Genomic DNA, 18,918 nt, shown 5'->3' with positions numbered 1-18,918 from the left:
AAGGAAACAAAAGCGAAAATGAACTTCTGGGACTTCACCAAGATCAAAAGTTTCTACACAGCAAAGGAAACAGTCAACAAAACAAAGAGGCAACCCACGGAATGGGAGAAGATATTTGCAAATGACACTACAGACAAAGGTCTGATATCCAAGATCTATAAAGAAGAACTCCTCAAACTGAACACACACAAAACAGATAATCACATCAAAAAATGGGCAGAAGACATGAACAGACAATTTTCTAAAGAAGACATACAAATGGCTAACAGGCACACGAAAAAATATTCATCATCATTAGCTATCAGAGAGATTTAAATCAAAACCACATTGAGATACCACATTACACCAGTTGGAATGGCCAAAATTAACAAGACAGTGAACAACAAGTGTTGGAGAGGATGTGAAAAAAGGGGAACCCTCTTACACTGTTGGTGGGAATGCAATTTGGCACAGCAAACTTGGAAAACAGTGTGGAGATTATTTAAGAAATTTTAAAAAATAAGCCTATCCTATGACCCTGAAATTGCACTATTGGGTATTTACCCCAAAGATCTAGATGTAGTGAAAAGAAGGGCCATCTATACCCCAATGTTCATAGCAACAACAATGGCCACAGTCGCCAAACTGTGGAAAGAGCCAAGATGCCCTTCAACAGATGAATGGATAAAGAAGATATGGTCCATATATACAATGGAGTATTATGCCTCCATCAGAAAGGATGAATACCCAACTTTTGTATCAGCATGGACGGGATTGGAGGAGATTAAGCTGAGTGAAGTAAGTCAAGCAGAGAGAGTCAATTATCATATGGTTTCACTTACTTTTGGATCAAAAGGAATAACACAGAAGACATTGGGAGAAGGAGAGAAGTGAGTTGGGGGAAATCAGAGAGGGAGACAAACCATGAGAGACTGAATTCTGAGGAAAAAACAGGGCTTTAGAAGTGAGCAGGGTGGGGTTTGGGTGAGCCTGGTGGTGGGTATTAAGGAGGGCACATATTGCATGGAGCATTGGGTGTGGTGCATAAACAATGAATCTTGGAACACTGAAAAAAATTAATTAAATTTTAAAAATAAAGTCATAATATTAGGTTGTAATATAAACTCCATTGTTATTCAAATTTATTCATTAAAAATTTTATTAAATTTATTGAGTTCTTTCAAACATAATTTTTTTTGCTATATACTACTTACACATGTATTGAAAAAAAATCTTTGATTATTAGAATCTGCCTGCATTTTAAAGTACAAAATATATTCCAGAAAATGTCTCCTCCCTCCTGAAGTTTTATTCAAAGTGTCCCAAAACACCGTTTAATAATGGTGCTTATTAAATAATTAAATAATCCAATTTGCCCTAAACACTTATGAATGCTCACACCATCTTTAATCACTTCCATTCTTTCCATTTGTTACTCATCTCACCAATAGGCATCCGTGTTGAATCTCTTATGGGGTCGGTAGAAAACCAAGCCAAATGGAGAAAAGAAAAGAACCACATCTGCAGAGAGTTACAAATCATTTTTGGATTCTAATCGGATTTCTTTGATTACAATTCTCATTATTTGAGTCAGTTATTTTCATCTTGAGCTGAGACAGATCACCCATAATGTGATACTTTACTCATCTGTTAAATGGAAATAAAGTGAACCACTTCCTTTACAGGAACTATAGAATGAAGGTGATGCATCTTCTTCTTGCTAACAAGAAGTACCCTCTCTTAAACAAGTCTTTGTCGGAAAATCAGACATCAAGGAAAATATAATGATTGGCCACTAAGATTTTTAAGGATAAGACAGTCTCCTTTATTCTTTTATGCATGCAAATAAATACAAATATAAAAAACAAGAGACTGTTCCCTCAATAGATCAACTGAAAATGGTTTTTTGCCTTCCCTAAAAAAATCAAGCTGGTTATTGTTACTACAGCAACAGACTGTCAGTATAAAGACTGGAGTTTTTCTGGCCTGCTTGACTACTGAACATAAGGAAATAAAACACTTTATTATTATTATTATTATTATTATTATTATTTTAAAATTTAAAAAATCAATGTCTTTATGTTTTTGTATGGTTGAGAAAAGAAATGTAGTAAGAAGAACTCCATTGCAAAAGGAAGTTTGGCAGGGGAACACTAAGAACATAAGCTAGGCCATGAGGCACAGAGTGTGCTATCTGTGACCTGCTAGTGGCTGGGGCGTGACCTCTTGGTTGGCCTGACTGGATTCTGAGTCCCTTCACTTGGCCTTGTTGTCCTCACTCTGGGGGGAAACACTAGGTTGGTGATAATGTGTGAATGAAAATTCATTCCCTCACCAATCAGCCAACACTTACTGAATTCATGCTATATACCAGGTACTTTTCCAGCTCCTGATACAGGGTTTGAACAAATGGACAAAATTACTGCCATCGTAGACTCACATTTTTCTGGAGGAGACAGGCCAAAACCAAATCAGTAAACCCACACATAGTGTCAGATAATGATAGCTGCCTTGAAAAAAATTTAAAGCATATTAAGACAGTAATGGGAAAATTTTTGAAAGAAGAGGAAAGCAATGAAAAAGTAAAAGAAAATCCAAACATTTTAATGTGCCTGTAACTAGGCCTGACATACATAGATTGTATGTGAATGTAGTACATCAGTCATATTTTTAAAAACAAAAATAGACTGAATAGTATCCTCTATTTACCAAGTATTAGGATCATTGCTGGGAAAAGTGAGCAACAACTTAGTGCAACAGACTAAAATATCACAAGCCCTTCACATGGCTAATGGAGGCCCCCAGTTTTTTAGAACTTCAATTCTTCCAGCATCTCTATAGAGTAAATTTCCTAGTTTTCCAAATATGCGTAACTGCAAAACAAAACAAAACAAAAAAACCCATCTTTGGGATATTTTAATGTAGTTTCTTACAGAGAAAAGAAAGCTTAAATATTTTACTCTCTGGCTTGCAGTTTCACATAGAGAATTCTTTTATAGAATTTATGATTTGGGGAGGTAGTAATGGAAGAAAACATAAATAGGTTTGGAAAGAATTTGAACAGATTTGTGAATGGCAGAGCCATTCCTACCAACTAAGAAAAGCTTCAAGGTTTGGAATGTACATTCTACTAAGGAGTCTATAAAATGAGGTCCAGCCATGGGACAAAGAGAATCGGGAAAAGGCCCTACAGTTAGGAAAGACAACCAAGCCCTCTTTCCCTGCCGACTTGCACTGGCAGTAAATGACTGAGCTCCAAGAACACTGAACCACCCAGTATGGCAATTCCTGTATTGTTATCAGATTGTATTTTTTTCTTTATTGTCTTATGAAAAGCCTGGCACTGATCTGGACAACATGTAAGCATTATATTTTTATGTTGCCATAAAGCAACTGCAGTGATTGAGGTAAATGCACTTATTGCTCTTCTGATTGTCAGCATTTGGAATGGATTATAATTGAACCATTTGCTTTCTTTCCCTGGGATGAAGATTATATTCTGCAAATGATTCTAAGGTGCTTCATAAATACTGTATGCATCAACATAGAAATGTGTGTTTCAGGGCGCCTGGGTGGTGGCTCAGTTGGTTAAGCCTCTGACTATAGCTCAGGTCAGGATCTCAGGGTGGTGGGATCAAGCCCCACTTTGGGCTCCAAGCTCAGCGGGGAGTGGGTTTGGGATTCTCTCTCTCCCTTGCCCTCTGCCCCACCTTCACTTGTGTCTGTGTGCACGTGCTTTCTCTTGCTCCTTCTCTCTCTCAAAAAAAATAAACAAATCTTTAAAAAAGGAAATGTGTGTTTTTACAATAGTCAGGATTGAGTAAAACAGGGTGTTCACACAGAACTCTTGGGAAATCTAACTTTTAGAACCTCACAGTTACATTTCTGTTACAAACTGCTCTCTTCCTCCTCTAAAGATTTTGTGTGTATTTGTTTGGGGCTTTGGGGGAGGGGATGTTTTCCTTTAAATCCTTGTTAATCTTCAGACTACCAGGGTCATATCTTCTTGGGTTAATCTTGCTCTCCCACATTGACTGAATTGTGTCAAGCTCCCTTGAGAACTCCATCAAGGTGAACAGTTGACAAAGAGAAACCGATAGCAGTTTTAATGAAACTTTAGCAAAAAGCTATTTATACATGAGCTTGTCGGGCTTGGGCCATGGGCTCAGCTCTCTCTTTTCCAGTCTCAATCCTCCACATACTCCCATTAATACTCTCCACACTAGGGCATTTTTCATCCTTTCCAATTCAGAGAATTGGCAAGGGGAGCCTCATTAGCACGAGTTCTGAGTGGTGAAACATTGTGTTTCAACCCATTTCTTCTGACGGCACGACCTGACGAGGCAGGCAGCAGTGGTCCTTTGGAAGATCCTGTCAGTCAGTTAATTAGTGGCAGAGCTCATGTGTGCACACAGGATATTAGGATATGGTCCTCACTGAAGGGTGACTTCTATTCACATTTTAAATCCTGAAAAATGGAAGCCAAAATGTTAATAAGCTAATAAGACTTTAATTTTTTTCAGATTTGGACACTGATTTTATGAAATTGCAAAATTAGCACATTCTCCCTTCCCTTTTTACACTAATTAATTTATTTTGAAATGCATAGACTGTGAAGATTGTGCAAATCACACCATCTCAGTAATGTCTGTGCTTGCTACAGGTTTACAGCATTGATCTGCGTCTTTCAACTTCTCTTTCTTTTCCTCAATTTTCAGCCCAGCTGGGATATGGGATATGGGCTCATTTGCCTTTCATATTTATTTGTTCATGTTCCGCAATCCAGACCAAGTCTCAGCTATTTCTTTTAGTTGCCATTTAGTCCTTAGAAGAACAAGGTTCTACTTTCACTTTTGAAATACTTGTCTGCCTTCAATGCTTTATCAATGTATATTATTTTGGTCAGGTCATCTTGACATCGTATGTCCTTCCTATGTTCTTACATCCTTGCCCTTGATTCTATTTGATTTGATGTAAGTGGCAGATTCACTGTGGCCTTCCATTTGAACCAAAAGATTGCTTTTATTCACATGCATGTGTGTGTGTGTAAGTTTGTGGTGAAGACTAGGGTGAAGAGGAGAGCAATTAAGGTCTTCTTGGGCCTGTGGTACCAGTAGCTTCTCTTAATCCAAGGAAGGATCTGAAATACACCATTAACACCTTTGCTCTTACACCCTTGAAGGACTCTCAAATCAAATCTCCTAGAGATTTCCCAGAAAACAGACAAGTTCCCTAGAAATTGCTATACAGACCAGCTTGGATTTCCTCTCCAAATCCAGGCAGTCTTGGGGCTATGAGGCAAATAAAAGCAGAGATTTCTGAAAATAGAAATTTGCTTTGGTAAAGACCCAAAACTCTCCAGACTAATGTATTTTCTCTTTTGATCAGGCTGGTAAAAATGGTTAATCTTGGAGCATGTTCCATGTGGGGAAGAGAAATATAATGGGCAAAGAGAGGAATTATATAGATGTTCACATGTTATTGACTGAAAAGGTTTGGGGGTAAGCAGGTCAAGATCTCTCTTTTCATTGAGAGCACACTGAAAGTAAATGATCTGTACACGGTAGGCACTCAGAAAACATTTAATTTAAAAATATCTAATATTTATTGCTTATCAAAAAACTTTGGGTAGGAATTAAAAAATAAATAAGCTAAAATATTTTGAAGTAGCTTCCAGAGCTCTATAAGCAACAATCAGGTAGAGAGACGGACTAACCAGCCAGTGCTTAGCAAGCTGCGAGAAAGAGCAGGAATGAGGCACACGGGATGATCCTGCTTAGCGTACTCTTCTGGGGCCTCTTCCTGGCCAGTGCACTGGCATCTCCACTGTTCCACCCTAAACTTGGTTATGTGACCCCAGGCTTTCAAGGGTCACCACAAAAGTGATCTCAGTCAGCCCCAGATGCCATGGTCACTGGTTTGGCACAAGCTCTCCCACATCTGTCCAGGCCCCTCAGCTGAGGAAACTCTCACACTCCCAGGTCCCAGTAACTCTGTGGGTGTCCCAGTCCTGGTCGAGCTCTGCCTGCAGGCTGTTGTCCTTGCTGACTTATACCTAACAGGAAGCGTGAAATTAGGCAGAAGCTATTTGCTTTCCATCTGCTGCACATTCCTCAGTACCCCCTCCTTTGTACTCATGGAAGCATTTCCCCTTAAGGTTCACTCTGGCCTAGTACCAATGCCAGTCAAATCAGGACAGAGAGAAGCTGAGAAGCTTTTGCCCTCTCCTACTCCTCCCACCTCAACCTAAGCAGATAAGGCCTGGAATTAGTCTTGCAGACATAGACAAGAGATTCAGAAGTCTGGGAATGATCCTTGTCCTACCTGTGCCATACTGATCCCTTCTGTACCACTATGTTTTACACTTGGACTTTTGTTGAACGTATCAGTGCCCTGAAGTCCTTCCTTATACTTCAGCTCAGTGGGTTAGCTGGGCCTTGCCACCCTGCCTCACTTTGGCTCAGCCCTGTTGCATCACTTGGCCCCATAATGCTACTTTTCACCTGACTTTATGGACCCCTACTTCCAGGAATCCAGATTCTCATTACTTTGGTGCTCCTTTGGGTTCCTGTCTAGGCTGAGCTAGAACTTGATATGGCCACACTACTTTTGACTACATATTTGAGCCTTTGGCTAGTTTCTGGGAAACCAGAGTCATAGCTGTGTCAGTTTTCACAACCAAAGTACTCATTTCCTATTGTTGTATACTGACATTTGCCACTGAGTTCCCAGTACTCATTCATGTATCTGTGTGCCACATAGAAGCACACGCCCTTCTTTTCTGCTTGTTAGTGCTGTTGCCCGACACACAGTCCAGACCTCAAGCTGCCTCTAGCTGGCTGTAGTCCATGCCAGGCCTTGTGTCCTTGGCTGGGGCCCTGGTCCTGCATCTCCTAGCTAACCGTCTCTAGTAGCTAGTTATGTCTTGCCAGGACAGAAGATCCTTTCAGGCCATTATTGTTCTGAGTGATTATTTCACTTACCCGTCAGCATCCTGGTATACTCCATCATCTTCACATGATTGGATGACTCTGTCCAAGCTGCATCAAGAATATCAGTGCTTAATAAATATCTGTTGTCACTGACTTGATTCAGTTTGCCCAATTGTAGAGTTCCTTATTGTAAGTTGCACACCCTCAGAGAAACTCAATGAAAATGAACTGAACTAAGGCAAACAAATTGGGTGAGAGTTGATGGCTTTAAGATGGAATTATTTATAAAAAATATCAACAAAGTGTTTGAAGGTTTCTAGTGCATCTCTTAAGTGCTGACAGAGAAATGGAGGCAGAGAAAAACAGTGTCAAGCTGATTCCTAATTGAAAATTATGCAGACATAAAGATGAAGTATACTTAAATCAACAGGATTTGATATTTGAAATTCCAATCAATCACAGCTAGTCAGTAAAAGCTAGATCAAGGAGAAGCTACATTAAAGACTAATCTGTGTATCACAGATGAAAGTTTCTATCTTCTTCTTAAAACTTCAGCTCCATATCCTCTCTTACTGTTGGGATAAAAGTAAGCCACTATCAATCCTATCCTTCATTTCTTTTTCTACCCTCACAGTGCATCTACATTAACTCCTCAGCCTTTTCCTTTGGAAGGCAGAACAGTGAAATGGGAAATGAACATGAGTTTGGGTCCTAAAAGACTATATTTGTAACTTATTAACAGTGTGACATATAAAAAGATATATTACCTGTGTAGGCATAAAATAAATAAATAAATTATACAAAGGCATCTGTACAAAATGAGAATTACCATCTATCTCCAGGTGTGTGCAATGACCAAATGATAAAATTTCTGTAAAATACCTCACAGAGTATCCAGCTCCACAGATAGCCATTTTGTATGCCTTCTTTCTCTCCTTTTCATATTTTCTTTCTAAGGAAGAGGAACCCATCTCCAAGGCTGTCATGCCTCCTGTGCTGACCTATTGTCTCAGCTCTCCTGCAACTGGTTTCCTCACACATCTGCCCATTCTTTAGCATGTGAAGTATCTCCCCTTCCCAGGTACCTTCTACTAAGCCTTTGATAGGCACATATATACCCTATTCTGGAGAGTAGCTTTTACCTATTGTTTTCTTAGTTTCTAATGATCTCCTTCTTTTCAAATTCAATACTAAAATGATTGGTTTCACCATCAATTTTGTTACCACATGTCATATTAATTCTTTAATGCTTGCAGAAACTATTAAGTCCATCTAGAAGGAAATTTCCAGCATCTCGAATGCTGTCCTTCTAGCCTGATGGGATTACTAGTAACTTTGAAGTATTGTCTATGCTTATCAGATGATTTTGTTTTCACATGTATGAAAAGTTTAGTATATTAGAACTAGTACATTGAAAAAGATGCCTTATAGAAAAAAGAAGACACTGAGAATACAGGTCATAGAATTTAAAAATTACGTCAATTTGTATTTTCATAAACATTAAAAAACTGTATTTTTGGAGCAAGGTATGATCTCTGAATTGTCCAATATAACATCCTATAGGAAGGGAACTTTAGATACAAATGATACAAAGATAGATAGATAGATGGATAGATAGATGATAGATAGATAGATAGATAGATAGGTAATAGATAGATGATAGAGTATTGAATTGTGTTAGTGTCCCTTTAAGAAAAATTTATTATTTTGGTCTGTTTTGCATAGACTGAAACCCTTCCAGAAACATCATACATTACGCATTTAGTAAACTACAGCAGTTTTACCTAATTGCTCCTTTAGGGGCTAATGACCCCTTTTGCTGCTTTATTTAAAACACCTGATGCAATCAGCATGGCAAAAGGTGTTCTCAGTCTCATACACTGCTTTGTAAATTTACATTTAGTTCAAAATCGAATGCAATTTCAAGGTCTCTTAAAAAAAAATTCTAACCTTGGGGCACCTGGGTGGCTCAGTGGGTTAAGCTGCTGCCTTCGGCTCAGGTCATGATCCCAGGGTTCTGGGATCGAGTCCCGCATCGGGCTCTCTGCTCAGCAGGGAGCCTGCTTCCTCCTCTCTCTCTCTCTCTGCCTGTCTCTCTGCCTACTTGTGATCTCTCTCTGTCAAATGAATAATAAAAAATCTTTAAAAAAAAAAATTCTAACCAATCTAGTATACTGTAGGCATTGCTTTAAGTTATACATTTGCTGAAATTTGTGAAGGTGACTTTGGCAAATGGATTTTTGTCTTTAAATAGCTTCAGTTTGCTGTATATGCAAAATGATTTGAACATAATCAACCATGGAAATTCACTGAATATGTCCTTTGCTCTCATAATATTGAAAATCACAGCATAACCTGAAGGACTTCATTTACTTAAGAAATCGGTGTATAATTTATAAAGGCACCATGTAGAAAACTTATCAAGAGTCCATGCCCAGTATACTTCTCTGTTATAATTATTATTTGTACAGGTCGATTTGTGGATTGGATTTTATTTATTTTTGAATACATACTTAATTTCTTGGTCATTTAAAAATGTGTAAGCTTCAAATTTTCTTTAAAAATAACTTTCTGTAGGAAAATGAATAATAGTTTAGAACTACTTCTCTGTTCATAGAATCTGAAACCATAGAGTTGGAAGGGACCAAAAAAGAGAGGCCCTGAAGAGATCAAGTGGCTTTCCAAAGTCCATTTCTGCCTACAAATTGGTGACTAAACTAGAATAAGCACCTAGTTTATGAGAGATTTGGTTCCATGGGAAAAACGAGGGCACACACACACTTATGAAAGGATTTTTTAAGAAGATTTATTTACTTGTTTGAAAGAGAGAGAGAAAACAAGTGGAGGGAAGGGGCAAAAAGGAGGGGAAGATAAAATCTTAAACTGACTCCCTGCTGAGCACAGGGCTTGATCTCAGGACCCTGAGATCATGACTGGAGCTGAAATCAAGAGCTGGGTGCTTACCTGACTGAGCCATGTAGGCACCCCACTTATGAAAAGATTTTTAAAGAATTAAAAACTTATTTCATCCAGTTCATGGCAATATAATACAGAAGAAACAGATTTAACTTTGGAAAATCATTACTCTACTTAGGTACTTTTCTATATAGAGAGAGTATCATTTTGTATTTATTCATATTTTAATGAAAATGAGTAAAGCAACAATTCATTTGGAGTTTCACAAATTAAGGATTTCATTAGTTCCACTGATAGAAAAGAGATTTCTTTCTTTTTGTTTTTTTTTAAGATTTTATTTATTTATTTGATAGAGAGATCACAAGTAGGCAGAAAGGCAGGCGGGGTGGGGGGGGGAAGCAGGCTCCCTGCTGAGCAGAGAGCCCGATGCGGGGCTTGATCCCAGGACCCTGGGATCATGACCTGAGCTGGAGGCAGAGGCTTTAACCCACTGAGCTACCCAGGTGCCCCAGAAAAGAGATTTCTTAGGCAAGTGTGTAGTATGAACATTATAACGGGAGGGGCTCCTGGGGAGCTCAGTTGGTTAAGCTTCTGACTGGATTTTGGCTCAGGTCTTGATCTCAGGGTTGTGAGATCAAGCTCTGAGTTAAGCAGGGAGTCTGCTTAAGACTCAAATAAGTAAATAAATCTTTAAAAGAAAAAAGAAAATTATAATGGGAAAGTTTACATACATGCTTTAATCATTTGCAAGTGTTGCCCATTTATATATATAAATGTAGCCATTGCTAAAGTGGATTATTAATTTCACTAATATGCAACTCTTATCTATTCTTTATGAGATTATCTTCTATACTGGTTTAACCTAGGTTTGGTGATTGTTTATAACTGAAAATATGAAAGTGGTAGAATTGAATATAGAGTATGTTTAGATTCTAAGGTTCCACTCACAATGGTCTGTACTATAGGATGCAGTGTCTGTAGTATATAAACTCTGAAGATTTGCTTTGGGTGCTATTTCTCTGAAAATTGATAGGCTACATATTTACAGCCTATTTTTTCTTCCTATAATAATCAAAGAAATATAAAAAAAAAAAACAGGGACTTATATTGGTGGCAAACATATATTGGTGGCAAATATATATTGGTGGCAAACACTGCTATTCTCAACCCAGCCACTCTTTCAAAGGGTTTTGAAAAAAAAAAATCACAAGTAAAAACAGATCCAGGGGCCAGTCCATAAGTAGGAGAGCAGAACTATCCAAAAGGGAGATTAGATGCTACACACCAAAATGAATCTAAGACAGAATAATCAAACAACAGATTAGGGGCAGGGGAGAGGCCAGAGCAACTCAGGGATAGGGGTCATGAGAGATAAGAAGTAACAGAGGGAGGTAGAAACTAGGATGGCTTCATAACCCATTTAGAAACATGACACTGTGTCACATAATGTCTACTAAAAGCACCTGGCTTGCTCTGGCAGGGCTAGGGACACTATCATGCCCACGACCATGTCTCCTAGATTCTGGTTTGCCATTTATTAAAATTGTTAATGAACATCTGCAATGTGTGCAAGGTATTGAGACCACATGAGGAATAAGATGAAGTCATTGCACTTAAAAAGTTCAATCTAGTGGAGTGCAGAAACTCATATATATTGAAGACCCACCGTGCGCTGGACATGGCAGAAGGTATTTTATATACAATGTCAGCTATGGGTTGAATTGTGATGTCCAAAAAGATATATTGAAGTTCTAACCCTCAGTACCTCAGAATGTGATCTTACTTGGGAAAAGGGTTGTTGCAGATATAATTAGTTAAGATGAGCTCATACTGGAAGACAATGAATGGGCCCTTAATCCAATGTCACTGGTGTCCTATTAAGAAGAGAAGAGACCCATGAAGAATATAATGTGAAGACAGAAACAGAGATCCGAGGGGCCGTATCTATAAGCTAAAAGCACCAGGGATTGCTGGCTGTCACCAGAACCTAAAAGACACATGGAACAGATTCTCCCTAGTATCCTCAGAAGGAATCAGCCTTGCTGATACCTTAATTGGGGACTTCTAGCCCTAGACTGTACTGGGAACTATTGTTTGGAGTCACCCAGTTTGTAGTGCTTCAGAAACTAATAAACTATCTAATTTAGTTCTTATAAGAATTTAAATTGTAAATAGTATTAGCCCCACTTAAAATGGGACTAAGTTGTATTTACAACTTACCTTATTCCCAAAGATATAACTATGGGATTGGATAGAACTGAATTCACATTTTCGCATGCCAACAACTAACTAGAAAAATTTGGGAAAACTATTTAAACTTTCTTAAGCTTACATTTGCTCTAATGTAAAGTGGAGGTCATCCTATTGGGGTGCATACTCCCTGATTTACACTAGCTGCTAGGACTCTAATAACCAAATTTGTAGCCCAAGTATACAAGATCCCAGGCATACGTCTTGTGTTTAAAAATCTTTTGGTATCGTGTAAACTTTTGTTAAGGCGCTATAAATTTAGGGAATTGTAAATTAAATTAAACCTAAACATAATTTTAGATAAGGCTAATGCCAGTAGAATACCAACCATAAATTATATGACGGGATTAAAAACATTCCATCAAAGTCCAAATGAGTGGCCTCCAAAGCAAGGTTTTACACTCCATGAGATGACATGATCTATTGGGATGAAGGAAGAAAATGTTAGTGTTTGTATTTAGCTTTTATCACACACACAAAAAAAAGAAATAAGCTTTCCTAATATTTACTAAATGTTGACAATCATACCCTCACTTGATCCATATGAGGGCAGCCAAAAGTGAGACAACCAGAGTAAGAGTGGGAGTTCATGGTTGACTACAGTGCAGTGGTTCTTCAGTGAAGCCCTGTTGTAAACTGTTGCACCTGGTGTGTGCCCACTTAACTGAATTTAAAAATCACCTTAGCATTAAATAAGCTTACCCTCAACAAAATGGACACTTGGCTTGAAAAGAGGCCTGCAAACAAATGGTGGATAGAAGGTAATATGCAAACACAGGTGAAGAGGAAAATTGCAGAATGGACTCTTTTACTCCTAGAAAAAAGCTCTTTTTCACCTACATTGTTAAACTACAACAATGGTGATTTAATTGGATATGACAAGAAGTTAGCCCCTAAAATTCAAAATCATTAACAAGATTATTTGAAATGTGAATTTATACCAATCATCATTAATGAACTCTAAGTATATATTGTGCTTTGAAATATTAGCTGAAAGTAAGATATATTAATTATTTTGTAAATACAGATGCTCACATTGGTATTGTTGCTCAAAAATATTTACTATAGTAGCATACGCTTATAAAAGGTTTGAGGATAAATTGCCTAAACAATAAATGTATGCTAATCATTACCCTCTTCCTAAATCTCTCTTTAAGCTTCCTTACAGAGTTATTTCTGTAATTACTAAACCACCACAGGGAGAGTCATCAAAGTGTTTTAAAGGATGGATCTAATGTGACAGGTACAGAAACATAATTTATTAGCAGCCTTGATAATTCTCTCAGTGTCTCCACTGGCATTGTCCAGTAGAACTTCATACAATGACAGAAATGTCTCTCTCTGTGCTGTCCAATATGGTAGCTCCTAGCTACATGTAGCTATCAAGCACTTGAAATGTGGTTGATATGACTAAGAAATTAAAGTTTTCATTTTTAAAATTTTAATCATTTTTGAAATTTTAATTATTTAAAAATTTTAATTATTTTAAAAATTTAAAATAAAATTTTAATTATTTTAATTATAATTAGTTAATTTAAATAGCCACACATGACTAATGCCTATAGTATTGAGTAGCGCAGCTCTAGAATATGAGGTCTGTGAGAGAGGTTGCTCAGTTCCTTCTAACAGTCCTTGGTTCGTAGCACAGTGCCTGGTACATATTTATCAAGTGAAATAGGGAGTCAGTAAATACAGCATGTATTACAGGAAGATAAAGAATAAACCCCAGGGCACACACACATATCATTATAATGACAACTGTACTCATTAACCTAGTATGGGGTGTGGAAACAATTTACTTAGGAAAATAACAATCAAAGGTCCTTTGCTTGCAGACTAATTCACAGAAGGTAGAATTCTAAAAAACAAAACAAAACGAAAACCAAATTTTCTGTATGATTAAACTGATGTACTAAGCAAATAAGATCCCATGAAACGCATAAAGTTTGTTAGAGCTCTGCCAGGGTATGAAATCACTAATCTCATGGGCTGACTTTTAAGTTGACTGCCCCTCATGTAGGAGCACATTCCCCTGTCATGCTTGTGTTCCTGGTTCCCCCACTAGGTCAATAGCAGGAATGTCAGGCCAGCCATCCTGTCCTTTCACTAATGTGTAACTAAGGAAACCTGGCTGCCTCAGCTGTAACTATGACTTTGTGTGCCAGATTTCCAGGTCTGAGTATAACAGGCTAAAACTGTGGGAAACTACATTCAACAGACAACAAGAGCAGGCAGCGTTGGCATTTCCAAAGTCCAGACCATCACTGTAAATGGGGAATCAATTCTGGATTTTTCCAATTGGGTAATTAACTAGCTTATCTCTTTTCCTTGCTACACTATAAACACCTGACAGTTTGGAAAGTGGTTATATTTGTCACCACCGCTGATAAGAAAGAAGACTATTTTTTACAAATATGGAGATGGCATTTCTAAAATAATAAAAATTACATGAATTGAAATGTTATTTTTTCATTTTTTATTTATTTTTTATAAACATATAAAACATATAATATATTTTTATCCCAAGGGTTCAGGTCTGTGAATCGCCAGGTTTACACATTTCACAGCACTCACCATAGCACATACCCTCCCCAATGTCCATAACCCCACCCCCCTTCTCCCAACCCCCCCCCCAGCAGCCCTCAGTTTGTTTTGTGAGATTAAGAGTCACTTGTGGTTTGTCTCCCTCCCAATCCCATCTTGTTTCATTTATTCTTCTCCTACCCCCTTAACCCCCCATGTTGCATCTCCACTTCCTCATATTACAAAGATCATATGATAGTTGTTTTTCTCCTATTGACTTATTTTGCTAAGCATGATACCCTCTAGTTCCATCCACATCATCACAAATGCCAAGATTTCATTTCTTTTGATGGCTACATAGTATTCCATTATGTATATATACCACATCTTCTTTATCCATTCATCTGTTGATGGACATTTAGGTTCTTTCCATAGTTTGGCTATTGTAGACATTGCTGCTATAAACGTATGGGTGCACGTGCCCCTTCAGATCACTACGTTTGTATCTTTAGGGTAAATTCCCAGTAGTGCAATTGCTGGGTCATAGGGTAGCTCTATTTTCAACATTTTGAGGAACCTCCATGCCATTTTCCAAAGTGGTTGCACCAGCTTGCATTCCCACCAACAGTGTAGGACGGTTCCCCTTTCTCCGCATCCTTGCCAGCATCTGTCATTTCCTGACTTGTTGATTTTAGCCATTCTGACTGGTGTGAGGTTTTTGATTTGTATTTCCCTGATGCCGAGTGATGTGGAGCACTTTTTCACTTTGCAGATAATATGATACTGTATCTGTTGGCCATCTGGATGTCTTCTTTGCAGAAATGTCTGTTCATGTCCTCTGCCCATTTCTTGATTGGATTATTTGTTCTTTGGGTGTTGAGTTTGCTAAGTTCTTTATAGATATTGGACACTAGCCCTTTATCTGATATGTCATTTGCAAATATCTTCTCCTATTCTGTCAGTTGTCTTTTGATTTTGTTGACTCTTTCCTTTGTTGTGCAAAAGCTTTTGATCTTGATGAAATCCCAATAGTTCATTTTTGCCCTTGCTTCCCTTGCCTTTGGCGATGTTCCTAGGAAGATGTTGCTGCGGCTGAGGTCGAAGAAGTTGCTGCCTGAGTTCTCCTCAAGGATGTTGATGGATTCCTTTCTCACATTGAGGTCTTTCATCCATTTTGAGCCTATTTTTGTGTGTGGTGTAAGGAAATGGTCCAATTTCATTTTTCTGCATGTGGCTGTCCAATTTTCCCAGCACCATTTATTGAAGAGGCTGTCTTTTTCCATTGGACATTCTTTCCTGCTTTGTCGAAGATTAGTTGACCATAGAGTTGAGGGTCTATTTCTGGGCTCTCTATTCTGTTCCATTGATCTATGTGTCTGTTTTTGTGCCAGTACCATACTGTCTTGATGATGACAGCTTTGTAATAGAGCTTGAAGTCCAGAATTGTGATGCCACCAACTTTGGCTTTATTTTTCAACATTCCTTTGGCTATTTGAGGTCTTTTCTGGTTCCATATAAATTTTAGGATTATTTGTTCCATTTCTTTGAAAAAAAATGGATGGTATTTTGATAGGAATTGCATTAAATGTATAGATTGCTTTAGGTAGCATAGACATTTTCACAATATTTATTCTTCCAATCCAGGAGCATGGAACATTTTTCCATTTCTTTGTGTCTTCCTCAATTTCTTTCATGAGTACTTACAGTTTTCTGAGTATAGATTCTTTGCTTCTTTGGTTAGGTTTATTCCTAGGTACCTTATAGTTTTGGGTGCAATTATAAATGGGATTGACTCCTTCATTTCTCTTTCTTCTGTATTGTTGTTGGTGTAGAGAAATGCAACCGATTTCTGTGCATTGATTTTATATCCTGACACTTTACTGAATTCCTGTACAAGTTCTAGCAGTTTTGGAGTGGAGTCTTTTGGGTTTTCCACATACAGTATTATATCATCTGCAAAGAGTGATAGTTTGACAATTTCTTTGCTGATTTGGATGCCTTTAATTTCCTTTTGTTGTCTGATTGCTGAGGCTAGGACTTCTAGTATTATGTGGAATAGCAGTGGTGATAATGGACATCCCTGCCATGTTCCTGACCTTAGCGGAAAAGCTTTCAGTTTTTCTCCATTGAGAATGATATTTACGGTGGGTTTTTCATAGATGGCTTTGATAATAGTGAGGTATGTGCCCTCTATCCCTGCACTTTGAAGAGTTTTGATCAGGAAGGGATGCTGTACTTTGTCAAATGCTTTTTCAGCTTCTATTGAGAGTATCATATGGTTCTTGTTCTTTCTTTTATTAATGTGTTGTATCACATTGATTGATTTGCGGATGTTGAACCAACCTTGCAGCCCTGGAATAAATCCTACTTGGTCGTGGTGAATAATCCTTTTAATGTACTGTTGAATCCAATTGGCTAGTATTTTGGTGAGAACTTTCGTATCTGTGTTCATCAAAGATATTGGTCTGTAGTTCTCTTTTTTGATGGGATCCTTGTCTGGTTTTGGGATCAAGGTAATGCTGGCCTCATAAAATGAGATTGGAAGTTTTCCTTCCATTTCTATTTTTTGGAACAGTTTCAGGAGATTAGGAATTAGTTCTTTAAATGTTTGGTAGAATTCCCCTGGGAAGCCATCTGGCCCTGTGCTTTTGTTTGTTTGGAAATTTTTGATGACTGTTTCAATCTCCTTACTGGTTACGGGTCTGTTCAGGTTTTCTATTTCTTCCTGGTTCAGTTGTGGTAGTTTATATGTCTCTAGGAATGCATCCATTTCTTCCAGATTGTCAAATTGTTGGCGTAGAGTTGCTCATAGTGTGTTCTTATAATTGTTTGTATTTCTTTGGTGTTAGTTGTGATCTCTCCTGTTTCATTCATGATTTTATTTATTTGGGTCCTTTCTCTTTTCTTTTTGATAAATCTGGCCAGGGGTTGTCAATCTTATTAATTCTTTCAAAGAACCAGCTCCTAGTTTCGTTGATTTGTTCTACAGTTTTTTTGGTTTCTATTTCATTGACTTCTGCTCTGATCTTTATGATTTCTCTTCTCCTGCTGGGCTTAGGGTTTCTTTCTTGTTCTTTCTCCAGCTCCTTTAAGTGTAGGGTTAGGATGTGTACCTGAGACCTTTCTTGTTTCTTGAGAAAGGCTTGTACTGCTATATTTTCCTCTCAGGACTGCCTTTGTTGTATCCCACAGATTTTGAACAGTTGTGTTTTCAGTATCATTTGTTTCCATGAATTTATTCAATTCTTCTTTAATTTCCTGGTTGACCCATTCATTCTTTAGAAGGATGCTGTTTAGTCTCCATGTATTTGGGTTCTTACCAACTTTCCTCTTGTGATTGAGTTCTAGCTTCAGAGCTTTGTGGTCTGAAAATATACAGGGAATGATCCCAGTCTTTTTTTTTTTTTAACTATAAAAAAGTTTTTAAATTTATGTTTTATTTATTTTCAGCATAACAGTATTCATTATTTTTTTTCACCACACCCAATGCTCCATGCAATTCATGCCCTCTATAATTCCCACCACCTCGTACCCCAACCTCCCCCCCACCCGCCAATTCAAACCCCTCAGACTGTTTTTTAGAGTCCATAGTCTCTCGTGGTTCACCTCCCCTCCCAGTTTCCCCCAACTCCCTTCTCCTCTCTAACTCCCCATGTCATCCATGCCATTTGTTATGCTCCACAAATAAGTGAAACCATATGATAATTGATTCTCTCTGCTTGACTGATTTCACTCAGCATAATCTCTTTCAGTCCCATCCATGTTGCTACAAAAGTTGGGTATTCATCCTTTCTGATGGAGGCATAATACTCCATAGTGTATATGGAACACATCTTCCTTATCCATTTGTCCGTTGAAGGGCATCTTGGTTCTTTCCACAGTTTGGCAACTGTGGCCATTGCTGCTATAAACATTAGGGTACAGATGGCCCTTCTTTTCACTACATCTGTATCTTTGGGGTAAATACCCAGTAGTGCGGCAGGGTCATAGGGAAGTTCTATTTTTAATTTCTTGAGGAATCTCCACAATGTTCTCCAAAGAGGCTGCACCAACTTGCATTCCCACCAACAGTGTAAGAGGGTTCCCCTTTCTCCACGTCCCCTCCAACACATGTTGTTTCCTGTCTTGTTAATTTTGGCAATTCTAACTGGTGTAAGGTGGTATCTCAATGTGGTTTTAATTTGAATCTCCCTGAGGGCTAGTGATGATGAACATTTTTTCATGTGTCTGATAGCCATTTGTATGTCTTCATTGGAGAAGTCTCTGTTCATATCTTCTGCCCATTTTTTGATATGCTTGTCTGTTTTGTGTGTGTTGA

At 38.1% G+C, this 18,918-nt stretch overlaps 1 protein-coding gene and 1 long non-coding RNA gene across 3 annotated transcripts in view; one reads left to right on the top strand and one right to left on the bottom strand.

The window, feature by feature from the left end:
• Window positions 1-18,918, top strand: part of LMNTD1 (lamin tail domain containing 1) — a 510,701-nt gene that overhangs the window by 333,791 nt on the left and 157,992 nt on the right. The gene's annotated exons all lie outside the window — the stretch shown is intronic.
• Window positions 3,507-12,499, bottom strand: LOC131838932 (uncharacterized). Its single transcript, XR_009356748.1, has 3 exons — window positions 12,406-12,499; window positions 6,963-7,019; window positions 3,507-4,447 (listed from the first exon to the last, which is right to left on the bottom strand). It is a non-coding gene; the product is annotated as an uncharacterized LOC131838932 (long non-coding RNA).

Source organism: Mustela lutreola, chromosome 8 (genome assembly GCF_030435805.1).
Source record: "Mustela lutreola isolate mMusLut2 chromosome 8, mMusLut2.pri, whole genome shotgun sequence".
Taxonomy (NCBI): Eukaryota; Metazoa; Chordata; class Mammalia; order Carnivora; family Mustelidae; genus Mustela; species Mustela lutreola.
The sequence above is the reverse complement of the archived record's forward strand: the minus strand, read 5'-3'. Positions and strand labels throughout refer to the sequence as shown.